Source organism: Cebidichthys violaceus, unplaced genomic scaffold, assembly GCF_023349555.1.
Source record: "Cebidichthys violaceus isolate CVI_PGR_0920_01 unplaced genomic scaffold, fCebVio1.0.p SCAF_66, whole genome shotgun sequence".
Classification (NCBI taxonomy): Eukaryota; Metazoa; Chordata; class Actinopteri; order Perciformes; family Stichaeidae; genus Cebidichthys; species Cebidichthys violaceus.
In genome coordinates, this window is record NW_027176883.1 from 116,453 (window position 1) to 138,304 (window position 21,852).

Below are 21,852 nucleotides of genomic sequence, written 5' to 3' on the forward strand. Positions count from 1 at the left end.
GTTTTTTTTTGTTGAATTATTAATTTAAGTCTAGCAAGACTCATACCTCATGACAATCCAGAGGGGAAATTGGAATAAAAATGTTTTTAAATGGCTCTGTGAACAACAAGGAAGCGCATGTACGCGGTTTAGTGTGACCGAAGCAATATAATCAGCTGAAATCAATAGGCGCGCTGGAACTGATCGAGTCAATCAGAAATGATTACCTCGACCTGCAACGCCAAAGAAAAGGTTGAGACTCGTACGGAAAGTAATCCGCGGTGTTGGCGTGAAAGGGCGGTTTCAAAACTCGCCGTGATGAATCGGCGGCGGTGGCAACGCCGTGCTTACTGGAAATACGGATGACGGACTTCCTTCCCAATTTGTGATATGGATTATAGGATTTAAACAATACACTGTCTGGATACTTCAATGGGGGGGAAAAAAGTGTGGACAAGAGTTGGGCTTATCTTCTCGCAGTAGGATCCAAATGTAATTAACAACTGAAAGATTGAGTGATAGAGTCACAATCAGTGTGACAGCCGGAGACGATAGCGGATGTTGACACAGCTGATATGTAGAGATGAGACGACTGGGCTGTGACCACACTGATTGGTCTGATGTAATTGGAATGTTGACAAAAATAAACACCGGTTCTGGAGGGCACCAATTATTCTAAACGCTTGGCCTGCCAGGCAAAAAGCAAAATCGCACCAGGACCGAGTCTGCGAGCTATCAATAATCACAACCCGTCCAAACAGAGACGTTTACACATAGATAAGGTTCCGTGACAAATCCCCTCCCCAAAAAAAAAAAAAAAAAACAGGTCTTGTGCGAGACCGCGATTGCAGGGAAGAAGAAAAAAACAAAAAAACAGCAAAAGTAATCAGACAAAGATCAACCTCCAAGGCAGGAGTAATCAAACACAGAATGCCTGGGGGGCAGACGAGGCAATAATCAAATGCAGACTGCCATCCAAGCTTGTTCGCTGCCAGGCCAACGGGGTAATGATATGATGAGGATGAAGACATTCCTCCGCTCAGCAGCTATTGCAGAGCACAGCGGACGAGTGTCAACCATGCCTTGAGGGTTGCTCCTGGTTACGTTCTGATTGCAGAATGGGAGAAAAATTTCAATGAGATAACTCCTTCTGTAAAAAAAAAAAAAACGGTCACATAAGCCAATTAATTTCTCTAGTAGCAAAAGTTGCTTCGATTGCGAAGCAATAATCCTGTTGTCTAGTCCGTCTGTTCTCCAAACTGTCGTTCATTTGCCTATTTTTTGACCTTCGCATCTATCGTTCACTGCCTCTGACATCTCCAGATTGACACTTCTGGTGAGCTGTGGGGGGGGGGGCATTCGCTGCAGTCAGACAGACTCTTTCTGACAACTCGGCACTAGTGGGCATGTCCAATCTCCAAGACCAGTGGAAGGACGACACCAGTACGGAGGAAGGAGGCGCTGAAATGCTCGCTCTTCATTTTTTGGTTTTCGATGACATTCACTTTGCGCTTCATGTACTGATTTTTCATGCTTACAACCGTCTGTCTTCGTCTCGGTCTCCATTTCTGTGTGTGTGTGTGTGTGTGTGTGTGTGTGTGTGTGTGTGTGAGAACTGCGCCATCACTCTCCTATCATCCCCATCAGCTACTCGTGTCTTGCTCTTCTCCCAAATCGTCCTGACCTTCCTCAAATAAACCTATCAGCTGTAATCAAGGGCTATCTTGTCCTTTCTCCTACATTCACTTTGACATATACACGCAGACTCCCAGACACACACACACACACACACACACACACACACACACACACACCAGTGTCAACTTTTCATGCAGGTCTTTTACTCTCCCTTGTGGACTTTGAAGGCGGAGGAGGCAGTCTGTGCCAGAGTGCTCGGTGGCATCTGTAGCCATCCGGGCCACCAAAGCAATGTCCACATACGATCCACTTTTAGAGACACTGTTTCTGTACGAGTATAGGTAACATGAAATACTGTAGAGGATGTGATGTTCCGAACATATTTGCATTTAGTAAAACAGGTAGTCATCTTTATAATTTGTATTATAAGGCCAGAAATACCAGGGGGCGGTTGCACAAAACCCCTTGAATTAAGATTGTCCTTGAAGTCTGAGATCATCTTAAAATAAAACATCTTTTAGTCTTCTTAAGATTTCCTTAAAATGTTCATTTATAAAATGTATGATTTTCTCCTCATCTTGCTCTAACACTTGAGCACTATTCGTACTTTTAGGAATCCCTGGCAGTTAGTGCAACTGTTGCACGAAAGACTTCTCAAAATCTCAAGGTGCCTCCGACTCCCATTTAACCGCAACATGGCAGAGTTTACGGCAATAAGTCAAGAAAATGAATCGACTGGAAAAGAAGATTGTTCTGCGACCGGGAGAACCCAATCGATTTTACACTTTAGATTTGACCGGCAGTCAATTCATGATTTTTTAATGCCGTGGGATCTTTCCAGTCAGTAATAGACTCGGCTTCTTGAACGCATGCCAGTTAACGCTTCCTCCCGCATTAGTTGCTTTCCGTTATACGTGGATACAATTTGCATTCTCTTTCAATGAAATATAGGCCTTCATGTTTTTCCTAAACTAAGGAAACATTTTAAGGGAGTCTGTGCGACACCCCAAAAGTTAGCATGATGAAGGTGTTTTGTGCAACCGGCCACTGGTACATGAGCAATGCTTTTGCAATTGAAAAATCACTTTTAATTATTCTTTCTCTTCTGTCTCTTGAGGACACACACACAAACACACACACACACACACACACACACACACACACACACACACACACACACACTCGGACTGTATCTCCCAAAAGCACTGTGCTCTCTGCTCCCCCTCAGTCCCAAGGCCAGATTATCAGAGACAAAAAAGAGAGAGAGAGAGAGAGAGAGAGAGAGAGAGGCTTGTTTTTTTGTCAGTGGGTCACACGGTGGTGGCATGGTTAACTAGCTAATATGATTAAATTTAGCAGAGGCATAAGTCACATTGTCAGCCCACATCAAAGTCTACACGCTACTGCAAGAGCAGAGAGAGAGAGAGAGAGAGAGAGAGAGAGAGAGAGAGAGACGGCTGATGTTTTAAACATGGTACAGAAGAAAAACGGTCGGGAAAGATGAGGCAATAATGAGGCAAGAGACGAAGAAGAAGCATCAGCTCAACCCATGGAGTGGACTCTGTGACCTCAGAAGTCGCAGTAAACATCAGATCTCGGTCTGTTTTCATCCGCGTACTAATGAAGAGCCATTGACAAATACTTATGGTGTCGAGCATGAAACCGGCTCGCCGACCTTGCGGTTTGATTATCCGCCTTGAGACTGAAGAGTTTGCGAGCTCACTTCTCAGATGGTTTATCGCACGGCATGAAACGCACAAAATTGCTTTTTGGAGTCGAGCGCTCCGATTGACCCGCGTTCTGCCTCGAAAGCACACGACGATGAAGATGTATGTGGCGCAAACAAAGCTACACGTCACAAGTAGAAATTTGGATCACGGCCCATTGAACACATGTGTGTACTTTACATTTCACTTTCAAGTTTCCTCACGATACAATACTATATCAATTCTTTGGATGCCGATATCAATACGAGGCGATATCTTATGCCCTTCTAAAACAATTAAGTTTACATTGATAGCAACTCACAAAAAACAACTAAAATATAAATTTGACAAATTTATTATTGGACTCGATGAGCCGCCGGCTCGCTGGCGACATTTTGAGAGGCGATAGAAATGCTCCCAATCTAGACTCTTGCACCTTTTAAAACAATCAAAGTGACCTTCATCATGAATAAAACATCAAAAGTGATTTGTTTCGTTTTTGTTCATAAATGTTTAATTCATTCAAAACATACTTGTTTCAAAAGGTCATTTAATTGTTTTTTTTTTATTAATAATAATGTGCATGTTTGTTTTCACATTAACAACCCAGCTAAGTTAAATCATTTTTTGTATGTGATGAAAGCATCATTCGGTAAAAAAAGAAAGGAAGGAACCAGCCCTGCTAGCTGGACCAGATGCACTTGAAAATGCGATGGAGAGAGATTAACACTGCAGCCTTAACACCCATGAGGCATGAAGAGGAGTAAGTAAGCGGCTAACGTTAGCGTGATTTGAGCTGTTGCAGAGTTTTGCCTCCTCATAGTTCACGTCAACTTTAACGTTACCGTTAACGTCAAACAGACCACCGTTGACACTAATAACAGCAATGTTACCTCGTTCTCTTGGGTTAAAGTCCCAGTTTAAAATTTACTCCCCGATTCTACTTTCTAATCCCAGAGTCTACTTTTTTTTTTTCAACTGGACATCTTGAAGCTCGAGCTCAGGTGTTTCTGCTTAAAATGCCCGTCCCTATCCGACATGATCTCGATCCAGATCTATGTATTATTACACCCAGAGTCCGAAATCAAGTGTTCAAGTTAGCCATTTTTTTGTGTTTCTTCTAATCAATCCGTAGTGACTGGCGTCTCACTAACTTCATGTCCGTATAGCACAACAACAGCAGCAGCAGCTACTGTAACTAGAAGCAGTTAATGTAATGTTTGTCATGTCAATTGACCAAAAATGTTGATTTCAGTTCGCATCAACCTGGACAGCGGCATTGATTGTGGAGTTTCTTTGCGACCGTTTGTCTGGCTCTATCACAGGAAGATAATTCAATTCTTTCTCCTCAATACAAAGCTTTTACAGTATTGACTGTGCGTAGCACACTAGATCGATTTGAAATGCTAAAAAATGTAAGATGTTTGCAATGATTTAGAGGTCGAGAACCAGGCCGCAGCTGCTTTAGAATAATAAAAGAATCCATCACGGCGAGCATTTAGTCGGTGTTATTTTTAAACAGATTTGTTCAACGTGTGAGAAGACAGTTGAGGACAAGGACTCTCAACACAAAAAGGTGCTCATTTGGTCTGTTCAGGGAAACTCAATGGCTGAGAGGTACCCGCTGCACCGTAGCCGGTCGTATCCTCGTTACTGCCAAAGCTCGATTGTCGGGCGGTCAGCCAACGCTTTGGTCCGCACTGAAAAATCCTGAGAACTATTTGACGGATTGCCATGAAATACAGACGACACCGGTATAGACCAGAGTTCATATTGTCAACGGAAAACTACGATGAATGATGGAGACCGAGCGTGAACAATTGAACGCGCCTTTTCTGATAACATTACTTATAGTGCCACCAGGAGGTTGATCATTATGGCTTCGAGTGAAATGTCTTGACAACCGTTCGATGGTTCGCCATGACATTCGGTGTATGGTTCCTCGAGGAAGAATTAAAAATGTTTAGTTTTCATCTAGCGCCACCCTCAGGGTAAAAAGTGTAATTAGTACATCGCAAAATAGTTGCACGATACATCGTGCCAATTAGCAAATGTTAGCATACAAGCATGCTACATTACCATTGTCATTATGAGTATGATAGCATGTTAGCATGCTGACATTACCATTTAGCTGAAAATAGTACCGTGCCTACAGTCCGATAGACTTCCTCAACCAAATTCATGTTATTTTTGTGAGATTCATATTTTCTCATTAATCACGATGTGCTGCTTTGCGTCCCTGAATGCCCGACCCCGGTTTAAAACCAGAGACAGAACAAGGGATTCAGCTACCGACGGTGTGTACATTCTCTGCTTAGCCAAAAGAATATTGGGATAAATTATGTTTTATGAATGAATAGAGCAGGGCTTACTTGATTTCAATATTCTTGCTCGATTTTGTGCCTTACATACAGTATTCGAGGAAGCCTGAACTGGGAATACGGACGATCCATAATTATCACAACTCCATAAAAATAAGAAGACTAAAAATGAACACACACACACACACACACACACACACACACACACACACACACACACACACACACACACACACACAGTCCCCTGATGGGCAATAAGAAAATCACGGGGGCTTGGAACCCTCTCGTAATGAACTGGGTTGGAGTCGATACAAAAAGGACTATTATGCTAGTACGTTTTTTTATTTCAGCTGAAGCATTTGAAAGCGATCTGAACAGAATCTCCAACAAAAAATATGATTTACTGAAAATCAAGGCAAAGAAAAAAAAAAAAAAAAAAGAAAAGACTTTTCAACAACAGGTACTCGGACAAATTGGACGACAGCCAAAGAGCAACCTTTTTATTATTTATTGCTTTCAGTAAAAGGTGTTTTTGGGTAGTCCCCCAGCGTTACTTCAGTGAGACCCGCGTTGTGTTCATGGCTCATCGTCACACCTCTGCAGATTGCCAGCTATCGACATTAATGCCATCTGAAAACCGGTCCGTTTGGCTGCACACATGGTGCCGTTTTAGAGCTAGCGCGCGTCGCTAGTGAATTCTCCCTCGACCAAAATGTCTGCAGTGACTGCTAGCTGAGCAGTTTGCTCTGGACATGTATTTACCGATGTATTCATTCATTAGTTTTACAGGGTTTCAGCTGCGGGACTCGTGTGTTGATGTTTTGCTTTAGTTCTGTGTTCATGCTCATTCTGTTCCTGTGCCAATTTAGGCTGTGGAGGCACAAATGCATTCTAAATTGCTTATTGATATTCCAAACCGCGTTTTACATGATAACTTAACAGCAGAACTTGTTAACACTCGCCTGCTTGTGTTGACGTGTGCGACTCCACCAAATCACGACATTAAGCATACTTTTTATTGATCGGAAGGGTCAGACTCACTTACTTTGAGGAATAACTCGGCATTTTGGGAAATCTGCTTATTTGCAGAGAGTTACACGAGTAGATTTGATTCCACTCTTGTTTATGTCAAGTCAACGTGATGCTACAGCTGGCTAGCTTAGCTTAGCATAAAAGACTGGAAACGGCTAGCATGGCTGTTTAAAAGAGAACAGTAGCCGATGCCTGATCATGTTACACTGTGAAAACAAACGTCGGTTGAAGTTGGAGTGGAAGAGAGCCGGTTAGCGCTCGCGGCACCAAAACAAACTGCTAACATACGGAGGTACATTCTGTTCGGTGACTTTTTCCATGTTCAAAATGTAATCTTTGAAATTGTTGGTGAGAAACTTGAATAAATAGTTGTTTCAGAGAGACGTTCATAAGACAATGTAAAACAGACCCTAGAGAAAGAATTATGAACTTCCTAACACGAGCTCCAAGACCAAAAATCTTTTATTCAATAGAAACACAATCTTTTATGTCCTGATCACATGAATAATAAACAAGTAACAGGATCACATTTTACATTTTTGATGGTTTGCACTGATTTTTGAGACAAAAAAAGAAAAGAAATTGTCCAGAGGCTTGTAGACCAGCTGGAAAAAAAAAAACAACAACAGCAAAAGCGGCCGATATGGATTAACAGTGATCGTCAGTTGGTATGAGCAGCATCTGAACTGTGAGTTTCAGGATCTGGAAGCTCAGCTAACTGGTCCAAGCTCCATAGTAAGTAAGCCTACAGGCCTGAATAAAGTGCCGACGGTCTCGTCTAATTCTCATTGAGACAGCCAAAAGGATTTTTTTTCCCGCAACATGCATTTATTCCTTGAACTGGTTTGAGCCATTTTGACTTTTTAAATGCAAACGCAAAAGTTTTATATTTTGATACCACTCATTAAACACGCGCCTACAGTCGGCTGATTAGATCAGCGTGAAGACCGGTTGGGTCTGTCCAGCGTCTCACCACGAGCCAGGCTCGCCGTCTCCTCCCGTTACCGGTCTTCGTGCTTTGCTAAACTAAGCTAATCTTCGACGATGTAAATGCCTTCAGCCTTTCTTGCATCTTTATTTATGATCATACCCCCCCCCCCCTTCCTCTCCTATACTACCTACAGTACCTATCCATCTCCCCTCATGTGCGTTCATTTCTCTCTCTCTCTCTCTCTCCTCTACCCATGCAGAGTGAAGGGCACAGAGGACTGCCAGTTTGGTCCTCATTATAACAATATGTGCAATACCTTTTACAGTTGTCAGAGTGAGGGGGTAAATCTGGCCGCACTGCCCCCTCTGGCAGGAGACCTGTCACATCAATGACCGGTGCTTCCTTCTGATTTGCTGTCGCCGACGGTTGCAGACTGATTCTAATCTGTGGCCGAGCCCTCTGCACTGAGATAATTAAAAACATCACTTTCACAAGTTGGAGCACTTGCTTAATAAAGTCAGGTTTTTTTTTTTTTTCTAGCATGCTATTTTATGTGTGTGTGTGTGTGTGTGTGTGTGTGTGTGTGTGTGTGTGTGTGTTGACAGGTAAGACAGTTTTGACATGTACTCACCTTGGAATGTGATGGCGGTTGAGAAAATGCAGAGAAAAGTGACAGGTTTTTTTTTTCCGTAAATGTTTGGCTATAATTACAGCGAAAAATGATTAAATCATGTAACTAACATTCCCGAGCTTCAGCCGGTTGAGGGACTCTTTTTTTTGAACAGTTGGGAAATCATATTAATAAGTAAAGCCTCACTGATTATGAAATCACACAGGATTATAGAAAAGTGTTCATCAGAATGTCAGTAAATGTTAATTGCATCCAATGGGAAAAAGATATATCGAATGGAGACAAAAATACCATAAATGCGGTCCACAAAACAATGATAAACACCCTCTGACAGAGCTCATAACCAACGCGGTATATCAATTTATTGATCCATCGATACTCCAATCCTCACGTTGCTTCAATTTACTAGATTGTACATCACACTCGCGCACGAAACATATCAGGCAGGTGCACAGGCGCAACCACACACACACACACACACACACTTTATATCTCTCACCCTCACACACCAACGCACACAGACAGGGCCGACTAGCATATTTCACCAGGAGATGGAAAAAATGCTCTATAACAGAAATGTCAAGGTGTTTTAAGGAAGAAATATGCTTCAGCACACAACAGCAGTTGATGAAATGTGACCTTGAGTTCTTCTTTTTCCATTTTTGTTGGATCAGAATAATGAATGCTGCTGGGTCAGGAGAAAAAGAGGAAAGGGGAAGAAGCAAATCGAGGACCCGCGAGGAGCGATTTTTATGGTTATTACAATCAGCTGTTGGCAGCGAGGAATAAAAAATGAGTTTTAAATTTGACACTGTATACATTAGTGACTAGATAACACTGAGAGGCATCCAACAACTAACACAGATCATTCTCTGTTTATAATAACTCTTACTAATTACTTTACAGGATCGATAAAACCTGCAAATTGAATGGAACTGTTCTTTTAGCACAATTTATAGGGAGAGAAGTGTGTGTGTGTGTGTGTGTGTGTGTGTGTGTGTGTGTGTGTGTGTTCGTTCTGGGAGGAGTTCAACCGAGTTGAGAAATGTGAATGTGTTTGATAATTTGGCCAACGCACCGCAAGTGACCCATCTTGAGTAGTATCAGAGAGTGTAATGAGAAATTTTGGGGGGGGAAAAGGAAATAAAAAGACAAAAAAAAAAATTGGAGTTAATTACGTTCCGATCCTCTTGGGGACATTTTACCTTCAGAAGTTTCTTTTTCATGATATGAGCGGTATTTTCACTCCTACTTCTTTGGACAAATATATGCAATATAATCTTGCATTTCTTGTGCGTGTGTCCACGTATGTCGCCTTTCAGGCTATAACTCATAGATCGACTGCATTCAAACATGACTGACCCCATATAAAACTGGGCCGTGATGTTTACGCGTACCGTGACGACCCTCCACCTCCCATACACTAGGTGTCCCCGTTGCTGCGCATGTGGTTGTCGGCAGCAGGTGCTGAACGGAGGCCCATCGAGCTGTACGAGAGCCACACCTGAGCCGCCTCTTCCCCTAAATGCTCCATTCGGCATGACTCAGCTGCTCTGGTTTATGTTTGAGTTCTGTTCCTTTGTACACACTGCCAAAAGATCCACACATACACGTCACTACAGTGTTCGTCTCCCTGTTTTGTAGCAGTCTCTGAGCCGGGCTGGGACCGATCTAGCGTAAAAGGTCAGTCAGGACTCGGGAAGACAATATTGTTTCATGCTAAGGCCTGAATTGTATTTCTCATTCATCCTGGTGCTGGGCGGCATGGCCAGAAATGTGTATCACAGCATTTTTGCAAGATTACACCGGTTTCACGGTATATCACTGTATTTTTTTTCCGCGTAAACGCATTAATTAATTAACGGCGAAAATGATTTTATCGCACGTTTAATTATTAAGCGGACATTTTTTAACACAAGAACCGGCCGGCCATCGAGCGGTGAAGAGCCGTTTGTGTGGCGTGTCTTCCGTCACTTCCTGTTTCCTTCATCTACATTCCCCTGGGTCCTAAGCCCTTCCCTGGACAGCTTCTCATCACCCTCTATGTGCCTCTTACACGGTACTCAGCGTTGCATACGTGTCGAACCAAAATACCCAAAAAAAAGCAAAAGTCTCTTTGTTCAGGGCGGACGCCCCTCGATTACAAATCTGCCCGTCGAGTCCAAGCGCCGAAGACCCTTCGTCTCGTCTCTCGTCTTCATCGTCAAACATCAACAATTATCTTTTCTTCGTTTACTTGTCTTTCCTGAGTGAAATACATTTGACATCTGGCTGGGGAGAGCGTGGACTCCAGACGGTTATGTGTAATGTGCCATGGTGGGAAACTGTTAAGTAGTTTCTGCTAAATGAGATTCATTATCGATGCAGCATTTAAAGTGTCACTTCCACCTCTCTTGTGATTGGTTTATAACATATACAGAATCATATATGAATCTTGTGATGTTGACAACTCCGTCTCCTACAAATTATGTTTATGCGCGAATAATTTGCAACATTAAATACACTTTGTAAAAAGCATAGTGCCACCTGGATTATGTTTTCTGTCAAGATAATGAAGAAACACCGTTATACGTGTTGATTCTGAACACTTTTAGAGTCAACATATTTCATTGTTTTTGCCTTGAATCAGTCCTTTTGATACAATATCTGCTGTAAGCAAATAAAGCATATTGTTGTTATGGCTATATTTTGGCACCCAGATTGGTTTTGGTTTTAAACTCAAATAAACTGACTTGAAGAGTAACGCAGGAGGCTTGTTTAACTGAACACACTAGCTCTCTCTACCTGAACCAAAGCGCTTCTGTTCTCTATTTTCTGTCGTCCCTCCAACACAAAGAACAAGTTAACAGGGAACATAATCCAGGCAGAAACTGCGTTTCCCCTTAAAACATAACTGGAAAAGAAATTCGTAGTTTAATCTCTCGGAAACAGGATTGGCTTTTTGACACTTGAGTTTAGGGTTGTAACGACGTACCTGTATAGCGCTGTATTATCACGTTTATAATTATGTTTATTGAAACAATTCTGTTATCATTCCTGTAAGAGTCATTGTAACAGTTAATAATAATCATAATAATAATGTGATACAGTGATATTTTCTGAGATGCTTATCAGATCGTAAACATCTAAACTTGCATTCTCTCTACTGACCATCAGGGGGCGACTGTAAAGAAGTCTATGAGAAAATGACCTTCCTCTTCACTTGTTTATTAACTAGTAGTATGCTTCAGGGCGGGCTTACTGTGATTGACAGGCGCATGCGGCGTCTCTACGTCACTCCTCCGCATTCCAAATATGGTAACTTCTGTTCATTGGCTGCGGAAAAAAACAACATGGCCGTAATCCAAGATGGCGACTGCGAAATCGGCGAACTCGAGGCTTCAAAACGGCAGCACAACGCTAGAAGAGTTAGAACATCTTGCAGAAATGTAACCGTCTACAATAAGCACACTTCTAGAGCAATAGTTTGATCACTATTTCACAGTTTCTTCCCATTCATGTCTATGTCACTTATCTCTAGTACCTCTCTCCCAATAACTTCATCATTACACATCTTACCCATTGGCATGTCTCCGTCACGTCTTCGCCAGGATCCGCTCAGAACCTTATATGCCCTCTACCTGTTCACCCACAGTTCAGCCTTTTGTCCCCCTTCAGTCCTCCATCCAACCTGTCTTTTCTTTCCCTCCAATCTCCTTCCCCCCCATGGGACCGGGGCCCTACCTCATGAAAGAGTCATCAGCAGTGCATAGCTCTTAATAACAGCTAATCTGTTTAAGCAGCCGCTAAAAAGGTCATGGCACGGCTAGCGAGGGACAGAGGGGAGGGAGAAGGACTGGTGTGGAATAGAGGATTTAGAAGGAAGACGAAGAGGCCTGGAGACTAATCAGTGAGGGCTGGAGTGAATTTTCTTACGTAGAACAAATAGAATATTTTCTCTCATGGAGTTGCAGATACAAAACTAGATGCATCGTGCCGGTAAAAACTGCGTATTGGTGCAAAAGATATCAGTATGTGTTTAAAGTGGATTCTCCGGTACATGATCTCAACCGAAGTCGGCTGAATCCAGCGTCGGTTCAATGGGAAAGTGATTTGTGAACACTCACAGCCATCAGATCCCATTATGGGCCCTCCATATTCTCTCATAATGACTGTAAGGAGACATCCAATGGTAAAATCAATCATAGATCTATGCACTTATTGAGAAGCCATCAGAGGCAGAGAGGAAAGTGAGGGTGGGGGGATCAATATGACATAGCAACAGTGAAACACGCATTGTACGGGCAGAGGGCTGCCGGTTGGGTCGGCTGAATGGCCGACGCTGGAGTGGAACAGGAGAGGAGCTAAAAGATGAGATGAGCGTTTACTATGGCAACAGGCTCAAATCGATATCCCCCAAAAATAAAATGGCAGAGTGTGTGCAGTTTGATTGCTTGCCTGCATACACCGTAATGTACCATTCACAGTCAGCTTAGGTGGCGCCTCTATTTTTAAAAAGTACATTTTAGCGTTGCACTTCTACAATATTGTCATTTTTAGCGTAAGAGCGCATTAGGAGAGGCAGGTAGACTGCCAATCATTTAATTCGGTCCAAATGGACATATATTATAGAATGTATAAAATGATATTTACAGATGATGTAATTCTAAATTCAAACATCACTCACCTCCACAATAACTGTGTGAACAAAGCTTCCGTTAGCAGTCTTATGAACCATCATGAATGGCATATTCGGCGCTATGTTTCCTGTTTCGGTGAGACGGAGACAGTTTAGGGCGAGAACTTAAATGTGGTGTAGTGAATTTAAGGACACAGAACTGACTTCTGTCATTTTCATTCTCATAGAAATTAAAAGTTACCCTTTAAAATAAGACTGCCCACTTCACAGAATATTTCAGGGGCTCAACTTTCCCAAGCAAAACCTCTGAGACTGCATGCGAGTCCACACACACACACGCAATCAGTCCACTCACACTACCTTTTTGAAATTCTTCAGAGCAGGTGGACTTCCCACTTCCCAACACAAAACTAAAAAGACAAAAAGCCACTTCAGAACTCAACGACTTCTAGCCCCCATGGGACTTAGCGGATTAGTTAGGAGTGAGGGAGCGAGAGGAGAGAAAGACTCGAGAGTGAAAGACATAAAGAGGGAAGTAAGAGAGAGAGAGATTGGCTTCCCCTTTCTATTCCCATTGTGGGCCATGGGCCTTGCCGTCTGAATAGCTATGCTAATAGGCAGCTGAAAGTACGAAGAGATAACACAAAACCCACTTGACTTCCTGACACCTACTTGAGTGAGGCCATAGCGTTTTCCACGGCTAGTTGTTATTCATGGGGCCTCAAAAGTAGCCTGTCTGTCAGCCTTAGCGTGGACAGCTATTTCGTCTTCGGAGTAAAATAGTCAGGCAACAGAGCAGGTTTCCCCTTCTCTGTGGGTCGCCGCTACAATTGGCGGCTTAAGTATTAATTATCATTTAAATGCTTGTAGGAATGAAGAGGGTCTTTTTGAAGGTGGGAGTGCAGATTAAGGTCTTGCTGTGGTTATGGAGATTCGGCCTGATCTTTGGCAGGAGGTCAGCAACTGCTGAGATTTAATCAGCCGCGGCAGCTGCAGGGTTTCGACAAATAGCTGAATTTAACATGAGGTATCCAAAGTGCCTCGATGTCAAACTGCCGCGGCACACAAGGAGCCGCGGCAGCACTCGGAACATTATTTACTGCGACCGTGTAGCTTCTCCAGCGCCCAGAACACAGAGAGAGAGAGAGAGAGAGAGAGAGAGAGAGAGAGAGAGAGAGAGAGAGAGAGAGAGAGAGAGAGAGAGAGAGAATGAGGCAGAACAACAAGTGTGTTCAAAATGCAACGACTCGACAGGACAGCTTACGGAAAAGTACACTATTTATACGGCCAATGAACCTTCGCAAAAGGCCATATATCTATGAGTGTAAAACCACCGCCTCCGGATAAAAACTCAGGCAAACGCATCCTAATGCACCGCAGGGCGTCACCGTGGCGAAACGTATTTGAAATGACATTTTGAAGGGACGGGATTTACCTCAGAGGCCGTTCAAAGTGAATGGTGTTCTCTTTTTTTTGTCTTATTCACTCGTTCTTTCAAATGAGTACTTTATAAATCAAAAGTGGTGGCAAAATCTCTTCAGCCCCCGTGTGCGACTTCACAATGCGACCTCCTTTAAAAAAAAAAAAAAAAAAAAAAAAAGGTTGCGATGAGGTTTTTCATTATCAAGTCCAGCGCTGGCATTGTTAGCCTCATCCAAATTTAAATGAACTTATCACAGTCCAAAACTTCATTTGAATTCTGTCGTTTGTGTTTTTTTGGTCTGTTCAGAATCCAGGATGTTATTTTTAATGAGGACGAGTTTGGATACGTCGGAAGTGGCAATCCTCATGCGTACGCGGCGTGTAGGAAGCAAAAGAGAGTGACACGGCATGGACAGTTGAGTTGATTAAAGGGGATGTGATGGTTCCTGATTAAAGGGGAAGTTTTGTCCCATATCTTCTGGGCTGTGACAGCTTAAGATGGCAGCTCACTGCCATGGAGTGGAGGCTCACACCCATCACAGGGAGCAGTAATGAGAGGAGCCCTCTTGCTTGGCACCCATTGAAGACGGTGGAAATATATTTCTTTTCAGCCTCGCAAATCATACCATACAGTTGTGTTTGATCAACATTCAAACAGCTTCTTCCTTCTCCGCACGGCTTCAATCCATGATTGGTGTCAAACTGCTTTTTTTTTTTCTTTAAACAGCAGAGAGGAGAAGAGAAGAAAAAAAAAAAGTGTTTTAAATTCCATGTGGCCAAATTTGGAGATCTTTCATCCAGCATTGAGTCACTAAAATGTTGTTTCAATTTTGTTTTTCAGTGACAGTGTTTCATTGCTTCTGGGCATCCTGTTCAAAAGCCCCCCTGACCAAGTAAATGACAGAAATTGCATCAGCCAAAGCTTGAGATCTCTCCAATAAAGTAGAATCACTTAAACGCTATTGCACTCCACGTCAGAGATTGTGTTGTCATGTTGCCCTTAATCACAGCGTTGCTTCGATGCTGGCCCTCTTATTCGGGAAGTTCCTGAAAGTCTTTCCACATTTTAAATTCATTCTTTTATTCAGGATTTGGGTACAAATCATTATTTTGTTCCACGTTCATGTGTAAATTGCGCTGCTAATTACTGGGCTGAAATCTATGTCTGGGAGCACAAAGCTAGCCCTCGCCCTCATTTTACAATGGAGGCAATTTGCATCTGCTTTCACTGCGGCTGCTGTGGCGAGCCCCTGAGAATCAAAGGTTTATTAATGTGTCCAACTACAATTCATTAGCAGCTGTTCAGGTGGCTTTTGAAAGAGTGCAAGTGTGGGCGTTCGTGTGTGTGTGTGTGTGTGTGTGTGTGTGTGTGTGTGTGTGTGTGTGAGAAAGAGAAAAGACCGACAGTGTGGAGTCCTGTTCGCGCCTAACTTCACCATGACTGCAACTACCGATTCTCTTTTCATTGATTGATTTATCGAGCATTTTCCGATTAGATTGATTTGCCAAACTGTCCCAAATAAAAAGTGCCAAGAGTTAAAAAGCATCTATTAGTAATAGAAATGTCCATCAGTCCAATATAAATGAAGACCAACATAAGATTTAGAGCATGCACATTAAAGATTAAGTGCAACATAAAATTCAGCTAAACAAATATAGGGCAAAAAGATTTTAGGCCATGATTCACATTAAAGATTAATAACATAAATTCAGCCCAAAATAAATAGTGCAAATAAAGATTTCAAGCCATGTGTTAGTAATTGGAATGTTAGTCAGTTCAAGTGACAATCTGAATGTGCATTGATATTAATGTATATATAAATAGCATTACACCTGAGGAATGCAAGCATGTCTATATGCTCTGAAGTCAGGTTTGCTCTTTGCTTTGTAATGTTTCCTGCAGCTGAGAAGAGGCGTTTGGGTGGGGTTTGGATGGGGTTGGGGCGGGGTTTGGATGGGGTTCGGATGGGGTTGAGGCAGGGTTTGGGTGGCGTTTAGGGCGAGGTTTGGGTTGGGGTTGTGGCGGGGTTTGGATGGGGTTGGGGCGGGGTTTGGGTTCCGTTTGGATGGGGTTGGGGCGGGGTTTGGGTTCCGTTTGGGTGGGGTTGGGACGGGGTTTGGATGGCGTTTGGGTGGCATTTAGGGCGGGGTTTGGATGGGGTTTGGATGGTGGTTGGGTGGCGTTTGGATGGGGCTGATGTTGCAGTATGGCTGTGTGACATTGCCAGGATGGCCAATGTGGGAAACCTTGCTTCGTTTATCTTCGACCGTTCGAGTGGGGTTGTCATCCTTGGGATAGGCAGTTCTCTGAACCACGTCAGTACCTCTTCCTCACCTTTTCACTGGAAGTATCATCGCCTTGATCACGTGGTTCGACACTTCGCCGAGTCATCCTGTTCCACATTGTGACGTTGCCGTGTTTCCTCTTCCTTTGACTTGAATTTGATTTCATACTGGAGATGGATTTGGGTCAATGCTATTGAGGCCTAACCCTTACTTGAGGCACATTTGAGATTCATTCTGGTGCGTCTCAAATCTCTTATGTAGATGTGAACTCCTAGTAGTCCATACTAAGAGGATCTTCAAACTAAATGTCAATTACAAATCTGGATACAAACAAGGTCAACAGGCCCCCATAGATAAATATGTAAGCAATGTGCAACGTGTTAACTCTGCTTTCCTCACAGGGATCGAATGTTCTCAGGGTGGTTTTGATGTTGTTCAGCAGACAACATGAAAGCTAATGGGGCAGTTTGAAAAAGCACAGGTTGTTTATAGTTCACTTGGGATTTCAAAGTGGAAAGAGGAAAATTAGAGGAATCAAAAAGAAAAACAAGAAAATGATACTTCTCTTAAACATTCCAAATTAAACTTTAAGTGAAGCGCATGCCTTTTAATATCACTGAGTGTCTGAATTCAAAAAACGGCTTGCTCTCCACTGAACATGAACTCCTTTTATCCAATTGTCATTCTCTGTGCTATGTCTGCATAACAATCCTTTAAAAAGAAAAAGAAGTAAATCCCATCTTGTATTAGATCTCTAAAATGATTTCCATTAAAAGGACTCTTAACGAACTTAACAGTTTGCTCACGTGCAGGCCATTGACAAATTGGAGATTTTTTCTTTTAGAGCCGAGCCTGACCAATGAAATTATTTTTTATGCCGTTATAGTGACAGGGGATATGTTGAGGCTGTTGGGGCCCAACCATCTATCACACAATCTCTGACACGGAGGGTTAATCAATCAAAAACAGGACCGGAGGAGAACCGCTGTGCTCGTTGCGCTGCCTTACCTTCTAGCCAAATGCTATTTTGAAACAGCTGAGAAGTCTGAATATCAATGCGTCTCCAAGAGAAAAATGCATATGTTCAGCTACAAACCCGCAGCGAGCGAGAGATGCACGGTGACCCGAGAGGTGGAGGAAGGGATTACAGAGCACAGGAAGAGAGGTGAGACGGGGAGGGGTGAAATGGAAAACGTCGCCACGGCACAATGGAACTATATAAATCTAAAGTGAGTGCATTTGATCACGGGCTTTTGACAGAAACAGGGAATGGAAGAACGGGGTTGACGGAAGGGGGATGTGAAGGCAGGGAAGTGTAATGCCGCGATGTGACTAGCTACGGACACTTTTGTGATGTCGTGCACGTTCAGAACACTCGCTCTTTGTCATGCCGAAGTACAGCGGTGGCAAGGGTACGGCGCTGTGATATTTCCAGCTCGCTGCGGTGACACATGTAGTGGCTCCAGGCCATGCAGGTTTAGTTGGAGTCTGACTCATGGTCATGATGTAGCGTCTCGTACGGTGATAGCTTTGAGACATATGAGCTGGTATTTCCAGTGCCAGACGCGGGCCGCCATTTCCTCGGCTGGATGAAAAAAAAGAAAAGAAAAAAAAATACATTCCCCAAGGAGAACTCTGGGATTGATTGTGTTCTTAGGTTTAGGAGCAGGTCTAAACCAATGCTGTCAAAACAAGTCCCAGCATGCTCTGTGACAAAGAATCCAACTGAGAACAGAACAATGAATGGCTCTCATTGGGTTTGTTGAGGAGTTCTGGCCAGTGTTGTGCATCAGTCACTGTAAGTCAGAACATAACCAAGTCAGACAGGTGCAACAGTAAGAAAATTAAAAATAAATAGGCTTATTTAACAGGAAGTAAATAGCAGTTTAGCTCAAATTTGAGCGTTAAGCCAACTGAGTGCATTCAGCTTATGCCGATTAAAAGATCTTGACATCTCAGTTTTGTGAAATGAGCGTCTACACAACTAATAACACAAGTAACGTTTAACATTTTAATTCATCAAAATTCATCAAAGCAACGAACAATCAACACCAATTGACCCTTCACCAAACCCGCTCTCGGTTAGTCTTTCCACCATTCAAACGATCACCAGCTTCACAACAACCTTAATTACCAGAGTTACATGTGAAAATATTCTGGCTTTAGAACAGCTGTTCCGTTCCGTTCCCCCCCCCCCCCCCCGCTGCTTCTCTAATGCCTGACATCCTTCTCGCTCCGCTTCCGATATTTTCACACCTAACACTGTGAATTGAGAGAGAGCTATAGCTGCCGTTTCTGGTTGAATGAAAAAGGATTTTACTCGTCAACAAAGACGGTCTTTCTCTGTAGGAACCTTTTATGTCATTCACTGTTACAGTCATTAAAAAAAGCAAGAGCAGCGCGTGTACAGTCAGCATACCTTCAGTAGCAAGCGTAAGAATAGAGGTGTTGATTTGTTGTACCCTGCTAATGTTAGCTCCACATGTTTTACACACATAGTTTATCTCCTCATCACCTTCCAACCTCTACAGGTAACAAGTATCCCCATTACATGTGACCCAGACACAATGTGTATCCACTGAAGATAAAGGAAACCTGAAACGACTGCACAAGAGTCCATGGAGGAGACCTGGATAGTCGTTGCACCCTGGTCAGAGCCGGCTAATGCTACGCTGTAGTCTGCCCTCGAGGGGCAGGACTTACCAAAAGGTTTAATTAAGTCCATCAATTTCCTTTTGTGTTGCCGTTTTATCACTTTTTCGGGATTTCACAATACCATTAGTCGTTACCAATAAAAGTGATATTCCACAATTCCAATTACCCAATTCTATTAATCACCGTAAAAAACAAAAAGCAAAACAATGAAGTTTATTACCATTAAATAAAAAAATAAATGTATTAATTCCTGATGATCCACTTCACGTTTTTCACCAAAAACTAAATTTTACAAGATAACATTTAAACACATAATTATAACATTATAATTAACCTTTGTCCAACGCTTTATTTTTTTACTAAATAGAGCTTGAATGCATTATAATGCATTTTCCAATTCCCAATGCGATTTCCATTAGCCGTTAGTTCTGTAATTTAGTCAAGCGGGACTGGGCTGCCGACCACCGGCTGCTGAAAGCTCATGTTACCTCCTCTCCTTCATATGATTCCTAAAACAGATTTGTTGTTTACCGTGTAGATTTACGGGAAAAACATTTCTATCATACCCAGGATGAGCCCAAACCCCCGTACATGCGGCTACTGTAGTACTCTAGAGAAACGAATACAGTATCTCTTCTTGTGACATCTCTAATCAGTCTAAGAGGAATATTGACATGACTATGAAAATGTCATATGGATGAGTTTAATCAAGCTGTATGTATTTGACAGAAGGTGGTATGACTTAACACACTGGCAGTGATATCTATGTTTGGACATTAGCTGGTGTCTTAGCCACTTTACAGCCAGGCTGAGCTAACAAGCTAACATGGTGCTGCTTATCTTGTAAGGCAGGTCACTTGTCATGCAGTCCCAGCTGACAGCAGCAGTGACCTGTCAATTATGAGCAGCAGGGAGCAGCATTATTAAGCTATGGATATATGAGCTGTTTGCGCTGAATGCAAGTGTGATATGGGACACGATCCTCAGCATGAGAACAGAATGAAGCGCTGATAATATCAAATCTGTCGTGGATTAAAACTTCTATCCCATGCTGCACTGTGTATTAAAAGTATATATCCATTAGTAAAATGACTCCAACACAACCACGAGTAATAATGTCAACCTCCATGTCAAGCCGCCATGCTGCAACAATAATTTGCCCATATGAACTATGAATTTTGGCAAAATAAACCTTGGAGGAACAACCGTTAAAACGACAACAAAGGGATCTCTATCTGCCAATATGGATCAACGCTATGCAATTAGTATTAGCGGCAAAAAAAAGCATGATCTCCCTTTTTTCTTGGCAGTGTCTGTATTTGCAGACACCCTGCTTTCTGCCTGGATTGGCTAGCCAAACCAAGTGGCAACACTCTATGGTAGCAATACCCCACGAAAGCAGAAACAATTTCCCCAAACTAGGATTAGCTTCACCGGGCTAACGCATCCCAGTGTAGCAATACTCCCGCTGGATAACCCGCCAAGAAGGCGCAATGACGAAAACATGCCCAAGCCGCCTTTGACTCCACCGAGCGGGCTGTGTTGCCGTCTGGCTCATCAGACAAATAAGCCGACCCAATTATCGCGTCCACCGCAGCGGATCAGGGGCCAATGGAGCTCGCTTAGTTGATTGACCGAGCTGGGGAGATCAACTTGACATTGCTTACCCGCTGCCCAAAGAATTGGCCGAATTTCCTGGGCCCTACCGAGCGGCAGAGTCGCTGGATTATTTGGTGGAAGTGGTTGGATGACTCTTCACTATACTGTTCGGTCGGGTTTCAAAACATAAAACCTCAATGGTGGTTCCAGCGTGTGACAGGAACTGATATTCTCCCATATTGGACTTGCAGCAAGTGTGCAAACGCACGGCTGCTAAGCTCAAGATCCAACGACCTAAAGTCCATGCTTGATTGTGAGGCAATGGAGAGCCATGGCTTCCGCAAAATGCCCCCGGTGGAGCCCTTGGTGGCGGCTCACCTCCGGCCGAAAAGATCCCCGTCGTCCCCGGGGCCCGATCACCCGTCCAGAGCGGACCATTTCCAATCCAGTTTGACAGATAAGGTGTACAAGGCAGCTGTTGGTCCGGGCATTGATCTCAATGCCACTTCTCCCCTAATGGCTTACCAAGCCGAAGTGGAGGAGATGAGATGAGATCATGCCGTAGAAGTTCCCAATGTGAGAACCTCTCTAAGCTAAGCTTTTTCAAGTCACTCGTGACAACATTTATGATTATCCCAATGGAAATGTACCACAAAGAAAGCATGAAGGAATTAGCAAGGTAGCTAGCCAACTAGCCAGCCGCTAAATAAATTTAATTTAACAAAACGTATCGTTTCATCAACAGACGGACGAACAGACTTTGTTCGGATCATTTTCTACGACCAGAGGAACGGCGGAACCAGCAAACTCACTAAGTAGCCAGCCTTCAGCCAATTCAACCAATTCCACCATAATGTTGCACTGGCCGCAGAAAACGAACCCAACAGCCGGCCGTCTCTTCATCTCTCTAATAGTTCAGCCTATTACAAACATTTCCCTGGAACGCTATGCCAATATTGTACTTCCCTAGAACCTCTCAATCACAGTTTGACATTTCAAATGTATCTATTTTGGCACCCAATAACGCAGCAAGA